Source organism: Oryctolagus cuniculus, chromosome 2, assembly GCF_964237555.1.
Source record: "Oryctolagus cuniculus chromosome 2, mOryCun1.1, whole genome shotgun sequence".
In the NCBI taxonomy this organism is placed as follows: Eukaryota; Metazoa; Chordata; class Mammalia; order Lagomorpha; family Leporidae; genus Oryctolagus; species Oryctolagus cuniculus.
In genome coordinates, this window is record NC_091433.1 from 161,011,217 (window position 1) to 161,023,821 (window position 12,605).

The following is a 12,605-nucleotide window of genomic DNA, read 5'->3' on the forward strand; positions in this document are numbered from 1 at the left end:
AATGGCAAAGAATGTTTGTAGAGTCAACATATCTTCATTATAGATAAAAATACAACTAACAGCAAGAGACAGAACAGACAAAACGTAAGTCACTAGCATGAGAGAGCGACTTGTGCTAGTTTCAGTGGAGGTGAAAGAAAAGAAATAGAGACTAAAACGAGTAGCGAGAAGGTGCTTTATATGGTAGACAAAGGATTCTTAAACAGAGAATGTGCTCTTAAAACAGAGAAACTAAAAGATTCCAAGATGGCGACATACTGTGCAAGGCTTGAGTTAGTTAAAAAAAAAGTGTAGAAAGTACACTTGTAGGGGAGAATTGGAGAGAAAACTGCACTGGAAATCATACAAGAGAAGACATATGCCGTGGACCTGTGTGGAGGGTGTGGATGCACAGCCTGAATACGAACACAGTGCACAAGTGCAGCAGCCCAGAGCTGGAATGGACGGCAGCTTGGAGATGGGGGTGAGACCGGACTGCAACAAACTCTTGTGATATAGCTAGAGAGAGTGTGGCTTGAGTCTGCACTGGAGCCTTGGGGGTTAGCAGTTGCTAGTAGTTGCCCACAGACCCAATGGAAGTAGAGGGGGAACATTTATTTTGCCCAACTTCCCCATAGTAGCACCTGCTGCCTGGCTGAGAGAGAGTGGGTGCCGTTTTGGGTTTGGGCATGAAGATCAATGTGGAGGTAGAAAAAGAAGGAATGAAGGAGGAAAGAACACTTGTAATGCCCTCATCTTTCAGAACAGAGAGTGCATTGATATAATCTAAAATTGAAACATGAGGTTAAGAACAAGGAAAATATAATAGTTTCAACACTAACATACTTCATAATTATTTTTCTTGTTTATGAGGAATGTGGTATTTTGGGGTGAGTATCCATTCATCTGAAGTTCAGCAATTCCTTTAGTGTCACTTCAGATTCTTTTACCTCTGTTAACTTCATGTAAATTAAGTTAATGTCCTAGTTAAAATATGATTTATAGTGCCATCCTGATGTCATAAAATTCTTATAAAACTCCTTCTGTCCTTGCCTGTTTGCATGAGAGGCAATATATTTGGGAGAACAGATATTCACTATTTTTGTGCATATGAATCTTTTGGGGGATCTCATTGGAATCCAGGTTTAAGTTAAGCCTTGAGACTATGTTTCTTTTATATATATGTATATATATACATACATATATATAATTTTTTATAGAAAGGTTTTATTTAATAAATAAACTTTGGATTATAGTGGTTCTTCCTCGCATACCCCCCTTCCCACCCCCAGAACTCTCTAGTTATCCCCAGTAGGAATGACTAGCAATGAGGGCACTCTCAATCTGAGATCTTTTGTTACTTAAATGGGATATAGAATTAAGTTGGGGAAAGTTGAAGAAGGCAATGTAGCTTGGGTAAAGATTGCACTTGCAGTCATGTTTGGTTAACAGTGGCGACACATTCTGAGAGATGCAGTTGGGTGATTTTGTCATTGTGTGAATTTTATAGTGTATCTATACATAAACTCAGGTGCCCATAGAATCTTAGGGAGAGACCACTGTAAAGTGTATGGTCTGTTGGACTGAACTGCTTGCAGCACATAACTGTAGTTTCTTTCACATGTTTATTTTTATTTAAATATTAAAGTAGGTGGGTTATCTTATGGCTGGAGGGTTTCAATAATGGAAAGTTAGTGATTAATTCACTCCATATTTATAATGGTTTAATTTGCCCAGCATCAAATATGAGGCCAAGTAAAGAACTTTTAATGAATTCTATAAATATTTGGTTAGTTTAGTAGCCAGCTTCTTTGTGTTGTGTTACAATTGGCTTAGATCAATGTTCCTTGAGGAAAAATGAGATATTATTATTTTTGTTTTTGGAGGACATCACTTCATTAGAATGTATTGTTCATTATAATTTATTCAGTAATGATATCTGAGTTGAGGAAGCTGTTTATAATTTTGACAGTGTTCTCATGTGGAAAAACTCAATTAATTGTCACAAATGTGTTTCTTGATGGGGAGGATAGGTGTTAGTGATCTCTTTTTCACATGGCAAGTAAGGGACTCTGGAAGGTTACTGTACCTGCTCAAAGTAAGTGGCAAACCAGAGCTCAAGTTGTCTGATTCAGATTTAGCATTTCATTGATTGCCTCAAGTATCATAAAAAGCTTCATTTTGTCTGTGTGATAACTTGGAGGAAATGGTCTGTAGAGGCTTAGTAGCAGTGACATGCTGAAATTTCCTAGTTTTATTTAGTTAATTGAGAGGGAGAGAGAGCAGGAGAGAGAAGGAGAGAGGGAGACTTTGTTCTCATGTAATAATTCACTCCAAAAATGTTATTCTGGGGGGCGGAGAGTGCAATTCAGGTCTCCCCTGCGGGTGGCAGGATCCCAATTACTTGAGGCATCACTGTTGCTTCCCAGGTGTGTGTTAGCAGGAAAACTGGATTCAGGAGTCAGACGTGGGTATTGAATACAGGCACTTCAGTGGAGAACATGGACATTTAAACTGCTAGTCCAAACGCCTGTCCCTGAAGTTTCCATTTTTAAATATTAAAACCACTCAGAAAAGGATCTGTACACTTCCCCTCCCACCTTTGGTAACTAGTGAGATACTGAGTACAATTTAACCAGTTCCTGATGGTTAGGATATATTTTATTATGATTATTAATTATTAACTTGTGAGGATGTTAAGACATATTAGGGTTGTTTACACTTTTCCATGTAATTCTATTTAGCCATTCTGTTAAAATTTATTGTAGTGTCTGTTCTTTTGTTCAATGTCCTTGGGACATTGGCTTCTCATACTCCCCTGTTTCTCCACCAAGAAGGTTGCTAGAAGGTATATTTCACCTAGGCAGCAAAGCGTATGGGTTTTGTGACAGCCTCTTTTACTGAATGTGATATGTCCTGGATGGCTCAGGTTGCCTAAAGTCTGACTCCTAAACACATTGGACATTATTATGAAAATATAAATAATACATTCTTAAAAATAGCCTATGGAGCTCATTTAAAAATACTACTTAAATCTCATATTGGTCTGATGACAAAATGTTGAAAAACTTAAAAATCTGTATGACATATGTGACACATTGGAATCTGACCTTATATGGCATTTTATTTTATGGAGCAGCAGCCAAGTTACAGAGTTTAAACAGCATTTTACTAAAGCAAACAGGATAATGTCATATCAATAGATTGTTTTAATTTATTATTTCTGTAAATTCTTTCTTCAAAGTGTAATAATCTCCAATCATGGGGGCCAGCGCCGTGGTTCACTTGGTTAATCCTCTGCCTGTGGAGCTGGCATCCCATATGGGAGCCGAGTTCTAGTCCCAGTTGCTCCTCTTCCAGTCCAATCTCTGCTGTGGCCTGGGAGGGCAGTGGAGTGCTTGGGCCCCTGCACCCGCATGGGAGACCAGGAAGAAGTACCTGGCTGCTGGCTTCAGATCGCAGAGTGCCGGCCGTGGCGGCCATTTGGGGAGTGAACCGATGGAAGGAAGACCTTTCTCTCTGTCTCTGTCTCTCACTGTCTATAACTCTACCTGTCAAATAATAAGGAAAAAAAACTCCAATTATGTCCTATTACACCCATTACAAAGACGTACTGATGTGTTGTTTAAATAAGTAGACCAATAGTGTCTATAAATTAATATTAGAATAAAAATTCTAATGCCTTTTTCTTTAATTCTGTTATAACTTTATAGCTACATAAACAATTACCATTAAAAATGCTGAAGCAATATTATTAGGAGAAATTTCTTAAATTTATATGAGCTAGTTCGTTGAATACATCAAGTACTCACAATGCCCAGGAGGATTTTAAATGAAAACATTTTTATAAAGGAAAATAAATTGCCATATAAATATACAAAAACGTAAAAATCTTTCCACTAACCCAAACATAATTTTTTTCTTTCTCTTTAAAAATATTTATTTATTTATTTCAAAGGCAGAGTTACAGAGGCAGAGAGAAAAGGGGGGGGAGCTTCCATCTGCTGGTTCACTCCCCAAATGACCACAATGGCTGGAACTGAGCCAATCTGAAGCCAGGACTGAGGAGCTTCTTCCAGGTCTCCAACGCAGGTGCTGGGGCTCAACAACTTAGGCCATCTTCTCTTACTTTCCCAGGTCATAGCAGAGAGATGGATTGTTAAGTGGAGCAGCCAGGACTTGGACTGGCACCCATATGGGATGCTGGGACTACAGACAGTAGCTTTACCTGCTATGCACAGTGCTGGCCCCCAAAATATAATTTCATAACTTGCATGTGATTAGAGCAGAGAAATTCTGGGGGGAATTCACCTGTAGTGGAATGGAGAGCTCTGGAATTGACCAGGTTCTAGACAGTGCTCTGTGCCTGTTGAGACGGTGAGCAGAACAGACTCAACTCTTGATGTCATCTGAGTCCGAATCATTACTCTTTGCTCAGGTTGCTTGACATTCTTGCCCATCTCTTATTACCTAGGCTCCAGAACCAGTGCTAAATGGATTGCCAGTGTGCAGGCTTCCATGAAAACTGACATGTGGTTTATTTCAGGCAGATGCAAGATTCCTCGGCAAAGAATTTTCTGCCATCATACTGAATGTGTCTGTGTACTGATTTGTATCCTAGAGGAGCGACAGAGAGCAGGCGCTAAGGGCACACCGTGTAAACTGAAACTTCGAGTCTAACTAGCTTTGCTGCCTTGAGTAAGTCACTGGGGCCTCAATTTCCTCATCCATGTCAGGGAGGTGATGATGATGCCGTGACTTGTCACGGATTCTAGGCGGGTTGGCATGTGTAAAGCACCTGATCAGTGCTGACACAGGAATAAAGGTGGCACCTTAGTAAGTACCAGCAATTCATAGTGCAAAACGCAGACTCTTTGAGGTTATTGGTTGCATGTTTAAAATTGCTATATCCACATTGTATAGCAGAGGTTTCATGATTGTTTACAGCCCTTGTCTCGACTGTTGAGGAACAGTGTTTTTTTTTTTTTTTAATTTTTCTTCATACTATTTGTTGAAGTCTTTACGTAGTGTAGGGTTAATCTTATGAATATAAAGTAAACTGAAAATAGATCTTTGTAAAAATTAAGGGAAAAGGAGAAGGAGGAGGAGGAGGAGGAAGGCTAGGAGTTGGGGCAGGAAGGAATATAGGGTGGGAAATAGCACTATGTTCCTAAATCTGTATGTAGGAAATACATGAAATTTGTATACCTTAAATAAAATTAAAATAAGGATTTTCTAGTATACATTAACAGTTTAATGAGTAGCTTGAATATATATATCACCACCTTCTGTATAGCATATTTTCTAAAAATCAAATGCTAATAACTGATATTAAAATTGTACATTTTCCACTAATCCATGATGTATCAGGTATCTGTTAATAAAATGCCAGGTTGAAAATATCAGAATGAGAATGTACTTCCTAAAAGTGCATTTACATGAGATTATGTCAGAAGCTTTTTTTCTATTGAGAGAGAATAAATATTCATACATTTATACATACAATTTCTATAATACTTATTTTAAATTTTTTATCTCTTTCTGTCTATCCAATGAGTAGTTGTACTTCCAAAGACCAAAACTTTGATCAAGTCCTTGTGTAACAGCCACCTGACCACCATTCCTATCCCTTTCTACATGTGACAGTGAAAATCCTATTAACCTTATTCTACTTTTCACAGCTTGTGCACTGAGCACCTTATTTCATTGCATGTGGCTTACTTATTTGTTATGCTTGTCATCTGACTCTAAACTATATCAGAAAGGGATCTTTGCTTATTTGATTACCATATTCCAATTGTTTAATAAGTACTTAACTGTGTTATCTGTGATGACAACAATAAATCTTTATTAATAAATGAAGTTACCTCCCATGCTTAATTGTGTGCTCATCTAAGTATTTATCTATTCATCCATTCCAATATAAAATATACTCTAAATTTTAAGCACAGGATTTTCTTCATTCTCGTATTACTCCAGGTTCTCACATCTATTCAGCTGATGTTAGACCCTCCCTAATAAAAATGAAATTAGAGTCCTAATATTTTAATCAAAATAATCAGAAATAAGCCGGCGCCGCGGCTCACTAGGCTAATCCTCCGCCTAGCGGCACCGGCACACCGGGTTCTAGTCCCGGTCGGGGCGCCGGATTCTGTCCCGGTTGCCCCTCTTCCAGGCCAGCTGTCTGCTGTGGCCAGGGAGTGCAGTGGAGGATGGCCCAGGTGCTTGGGCCCTGCACCCCATGGGAGACCAGGAAAAGCACCTGGCTCCTGGCTCCTGCCATCGGATCAGCGCGGTGCGCTGGCCGCAGCGCGCCGGCCACGGCGGCCATCGGAGGGTGAACCAACGGCAAAAAGGAAGACCTTTCTCTCTGTCTCTCTCTCACTGTCCACTCTGCCTGTCAAAAAAGAAAAAAAAAATAATCAGAAATACTGAATAATAATTATAAGAATAATCAGAAATACTGAAACAGCATGGAATACAACATGTTTGCAAAGAGAGTAACTTAGTTCATAGAATTTTTTTATAGCAACAAATATGGACCTTTTCTTTCTTTGAGAAGCCTTAGAATGTGCTCCTTTCTGATGTGGGGTCTCCTATGTTAGACACAAAACATCTTGTCTGTTCATAAGCTGCCCCATTTCAGTGCATTTGTAATGAGCATAGCTTTTAATGTAGGACACGACTGAACTTTGTGGGCTTGAGCGTTGAAGAGGGGATTTGAAAATTAGACCGTGTTGAGTTCCCAAATACCTTATACTGCTCAAATGAAAGTTTCCCACTGATAAGATGGTTACATTTTTCTGTAACTTTCTTCAAATTAAATATTTCAAAGTATTTTAAATAGGTAATCTCTTTCCTAATGCCACTGGTAGACTTCATCTTCATAGGAGATACTAAGGCACTATGTAGCCTGCTGTCCTCTTGCTGCATAAATACCACAGTAATTTGGAGCTTTCTCTGTCATCACTTGAGAAAAGGAGAATTCAATTTTGCTTCTATTTCCAGGCATTTAATTGAGCTGAAATTCTGTTCTCTAAGAAAGTAAGCAGTTTTAAAAGTTTTTGATTTTTACCTAGTGGTTTACAATGAAGTAAACACAAATCTATTATTTAACAGGGTCCACAGCTAATAGGCTTCTGTGGTTTCATCTTGTAAATCATTTATTAATATTTTAAATAAAAAAGTTTTATTAATCAGGTTAAGTAAAACGTTCACAGTTTTAAGTGGTACATAAAATCAATCCAGCCTCAAGGAAACTGGGGAATATTAACTTCACTAGTCTGTGACACAGAGCGAAGGCTTCTAATATTTGCAAAAGGAAAGAGGTGATAAGAATGGATCTTTCGCCTTGAGGTTACAGGGAAACTTCTGGTGTACCTGAGCCACTAAGCCTTACCTTTGTTTTAGGATGAAGTAAATTCAGGGCTACTTCTCTGTCTTCCTAGCAGCTCTCCTGCTGTTTCTGCTTCCTGGTACTCTGAAAGAACTGAGTCAATTGAAATTTAGGCTGTGAAGCTTTGCATCGTTTGCAGTGGAAAATAACAGCTTGGCTATCATGTGACAGTAGGACTTGAGAGTGCTGGGGGACACCCAGGATAAGAGGGTTGGTACAAGGGACAGAGGTCTGGGGATCTTATGGGAAAGCAGTAATGGAATTAATTAAGCAGAGGAAGGGGAATTGGCAAAGATTAGTTACTTTTGGAAGAATATCTTTCTTCTAAAACATAAAACAATACTGCGAACAAGGAACTAAGAAACACTTCTAACTGTGGGAGAAAAGAATGTGGGACTCTAATGGAGAGGGTGATTGTTGTCCCCGAGATTAGGGCCATTTTGTTTGTTTTTGATTTGGGCCATATAAATTCTCTAAAATGGAGATTGTGGAAGTGGCCGTTGGTCTGGCTGGAGCCCTTGGGTGAAATTGTTAGGCGTGGAGAGGGAGTGATGTCAGATACTCAGTGTAGTATCTGCCCAGCACCCACTGCTCCATTAAGGACAATAGTTTCCAATATACTATCCCTTATGATGACTCCTTAATTGGCTCATCATCTGCCTATTTGTGTGAACCACTGGGTGATTTTCCAGCCTCTTTCCGAAAATCTACCTACTGGATGAAGATGAGAAGGATCAACCCAGCTACTACATCTCATGTTGAAGGGTCAGGTGCAGCAGCAACCAAAGGAAAAAGGAAGAAACCCAGGCAGGAGGAAGATGAGGACCATTGGAAAAGTTCCTCAGAAGAAGCATAAGCTTTATGGGAGGAAGCAATAGCGTAAAACAGCCTAGTCCCAAATCCCAGCCTCTCCCTATTCAGAAGGAACCACCAGTTCATGCAGCAGGCAGTTTGGAGGAACAGCGGTACTTGTGAATTGTACATAAAGGCAGTCTCCTGTCCTACCTGCAAGGCAGTTGGAAAGAAAACCATAGAGAGTTTAAAGAAACATGGAGAGGCTGTGCTGTGGTCTGGTGGGCTAAGCCTCCACCTGCAGCACTGGCATCCCATATGGGCACCGGTTTGTGCTCAGCTGCTTCTCGTCTGATCCAGCTCTGTGCTAATGGAACTGGAAGACCCAGATGAAGTTCCTCGCTCTTGGCTCCTGGCTTCAGATCAGCTCCACTCTGGCCACCAGTTGGGGAGTGAACCAGTGATTGGAAGACTTATCTGTCTCACCATCCCTCTGTCTGTAACTCTACCTCTCAAATAAACAAAATATTGTAAAAAGAAAACACACATGGAAAACTGTAAAGAGGAAAATGTTTACTTTTCATCATTGTGGGAAATATCCGTGTTCACTGGTGGGGATGAAGTATTACATCATGGCAAATCATCATAGTTTGCCCATTTTGATGAAATAGATGAGCCAAGTAAAAGAGAATGGCTCCAAACAGGTTTCAAGAGACTGGCAAAGCTCAGGTGTGTGGGTGAGAGTTGCGGCAGTAGCTTCACCAGCATCATGGGGTACCTAGGGTATCTGTGCCATGTCAGAAAATGTGGCAAAGGGACTACATAGCTGGAGTACATGACCCTGAGAAGTCACCACTGTGGAAAATCAGAGAGATCAAAGGCTGGGCTTGCATATCACCTGAGCTCAGAGCATGGGCCTATCTTTCTCTTTCCAGAATCAGGACAAAGCAGAGTGCTTAAAGGAGATGAGTCTGGAGCCAAAAAGTGGGGCCGAGTTAAGAGACATTCTGCCATAATAGCTGTGTACCACCTGGAGGAGTTGGCCTCTGCTGAACTGGCCAAGGAATAGCTAAAGAGGAAGGTGCTTCAGGATCTGGTTCCTGAAGGTCAGAGTTAAAATATACTGGCCCTGGGCTACCTGCCTTCAGCCAGGAAGTACTACACACGTGGAGGGCAGATGTCAGGAAGCATCATTTCTTCAGTGTCCTAACCAGAGTTGTGAGGCTGCCTATAGTAGTGTATTTGGCCTTAAAGCTCACCTGGGCTCCTGTGCACTGGGGAGCTTTGTGGCTGGAAAATACAGGTGTCTTCTATGTCAGAAAGAATTTAGTCAGAGAATGGGCTCAAATATCACATATACTCTGTCCATGCTGAGGATTGGTTCACTGTAAGCCCAAGCACCACCAAAAGGTTTTGATGAAGATAAAGCTGCAGCATCAAGAAGAAAAGTGAAGGCAGCAGCCCCGGAGCGGAAGGTTTCTTAGGAGGTGGTAGCAGCCTGGCATTGAGCTTCCTGACACCTCGCTGAGTGCCAGAGTAGGAAAGGATCAGAGGAAGAGTAATGAGGACCTCGTAGTGTCAACCCCCTCTGAGGAACCAGGGCAGGAACCAGTGCCAGTGCAGTTCCAGAAAGTCAGGGTCCCAAAGACCGATCATAAACAAGGAAGGAAATAGGCAGAGGATGTGGAGCGCTCCCAGGAGGGTGGCTGGGATGCTGTTGTCACGGGGACCTGTGTGGGGAGGACCGAGTCCTGGGGCTGAGGGAAGATGCTTTCAGCTGTTCGTGTAAGGCTGCTACCTCTCAGCTCCTCCTCCAGTGTAAATTTCACTGTCTTCCCTACTTGTTCACTTTTCGTTCCCTCCTCCATTTTAGTAGGTTTTCTTACTATTCCTTGTTGGAGTCCTCTTGTTTTTCTCTTATCTTGCCCAAAGAGCTCCCTCTTAAGGCAACTAAGTATAAGCCTCTCTTGCCCTGTACAAGACTAAGAAACCTGTTTTATTGTTCTTTCCCTCCTGGTGTATAGAATGATTTTGGAAGCTCCATTGATTTAGTAACTACTCCATCATCTAGCTTAAAAAACAATTCCAAGCTAATTTTTAAAACCAGCACTGACTTCTCATTTTGTGTTTGTGATACAGTGTGCTTAGAAGCTAGAACTGTTGCCTCTCATGTAATAAGGTCACCTTGTCTTTTTGGGAAACAGACTTTATGGAGGCTGTTTGAATTCAATGTGGTTTTAGGATTGAAAGCAAGGAAATTGATAGAGAATGAAAAAGCTAGGACCTCCCTATGCTGGTTAAACTGGGACATGAACAGTAGCATTAGGAGTAACGTGTCCTCAGAATTAAAATGACTGGAAAAGAAAATTTGAAGCAGCAATAAATACTGTCCCAACTTTCCTGTTGCTATGCTCAGTGCCCTCTTGGAGCTTGCTTTTGTTCCCTTGGTTTTAAGGATTGAGAAATATAATACTGCCCCCAGTGTTTGGACGCTGTGTTCTGGTGCTCCTGGTAATGCCACCAAGGTTGGAAATGTAGGTATGCGTTCCCTCTATCTTGGACTTAACTCATTTGTTACGTTGTACCCTGCTAAGTCCTTATCCATCTCTTTATCCAACTTCTGTGTTGGAATGTTCTGAGAGTGTTGCCCTTCTGTCCTCATTTATATGTGGAGTTCTCTCCTCTTTATGTATTGAGACTCTGACCCCAGATGCAGACATTTATCTGGACCTGGAAAGAAGAATTCTTTCTGTACCTCAGGCCTCATAATGCTCAGTGGGCTGTTTCTGCTTGAGGGTGGCTTTCTCTGGAGCATTGGTTACAGCAGCTTTGTTGTGTTTCTGGATTCTCTTCCTCTTTTCATACATCATTGATCTTACCTATCCTTACCTATTTTGTGGCATATGCCATATAAAAATTAACCTTGCTATGGACAACTATAACCTTTCCAAATTCTGAAAGCTAGTACCACTCTTTCTCTCTCGGTTCTCTGTGCTCCTCCAAATAGCTTTAAAATGTGGACTTGTGTGAAGACCACTTTCAAACAAGAGAACATCCAGCCCTGCACTGGATACCTCCAGAGTAGCTAGTTCTGAAACAAGTGAGGGGAATGGTGTATCCACTCTACATTTTCTTTGGGAGTTGCCTCCTTAAAGCCCTTTTAGCAGATGAGGGTTGTCAGGGAGGAGAGATGAAGAAACTATGTTAATTTCTGGTGAGTAAGACTTGGGGAATGTTTGGCAATGACAAAAGAAATAAATGGCTCTTGGTTAGGAAGAAACAGTTTTCTAAAATGACCAAAGTGGCTTAACTCTCAGACAATGTGGTCATGTCTTTTATTTTGCTTTCTTTTTCAATAGGGAAGCTAAGAGATAGGGCTTTCCTGTCCCCTGTCTCCAAACAACCATCCTCAAAACACAAATCAACATCTTTTCTAAGTGCTACTTATTCTCTACCAAAATTAAAGTTCCTTACTTCATAATGAGAAATAACCATTTCAAATGACAATAGATATGGGTAGTGAAGGATCTTATTTTAAATCCAAGGATATTCAGACATGAACTTGCGTACTTAGAGGCCGTCTAGGCTCTGCTTGTTTATCTGCAAAGGATCTGCATGTTTATCTGCAATGTCTTCCCGTAAAATTTCTGTTGCTATGGAAGAAAATTACAATTGAGAACATAAAAGCAAGCTAATCTTGCCAATTCTCTCTCTCTCTCTGGTAGAACTAGATACCACCACAATTTTGCAGTAAAGATAACACTAGTTTTTCTGTTAAACATAGAGATATAGTAAAATGTTTGCTTCTCAAAATAGATCTTATCAGAGCAAAGAAAATAAAGTTTAAAGTGCAAGCCCGTATTCTATGAAATACATCCCTAAGCCACTGAAGGGATCTTGTGCAGTTGCTCGTGGAGATTCCAATGCGTGGAACAGGCAAATCGCTTGCCCTGGTGCAGCAAGAGAGGGTGTGCTGAGATTTCTGAAGCTATCAGGTGTGCTCTGCCAAAATCTTCTGGAGACCAGGTTGGCTGCTCAAGAACATTTGCTGCTTCCTTTGGCTTCTTGGTTTTCTTTTGCTTTATCCACTCAGCCCTCTGGCTGCATACCTGCCATAGGACTCTGGTCTCTGTCATTGAACGAATAGGTTTGCTGGTAAAAAATTGCACATTTAGAATCCTTCAGCTATTTTTACCTGTGACTGACATGACCTCAGGCAATTCACATTTCCAAGAGGCACTTCTTCCTCCTGGACACGGGCTATTGCTTGTCACTTAATGCTCCACAAAAGGAAATTTGTGAATTGGTAGCTTGAGTCAAAATAACAATAAACATCTCTTATTCCTGAGTTCCTTACTTGGCCCCTAGTGAAGACCAGGCTTAACATTGTTTGTATTTCTAATAAATTGAAGGCAAGAAGAACGGAGATTGAAATAAA

General features: G+C 40.8%; 1 pseudogene; it reads left to right on the top strand.

The window, feature by feature from the left end:
• Positions 1-8,078: 8,078 nt before the first annotated feature.
• LOC100353593 (zinc finger protein 512-like) lies at positions 8,079-11,420 on the top strand (annotated as a pseudogene).
• Positions 11,421-12,605: the final 1,185 nt, after the last annotated feature.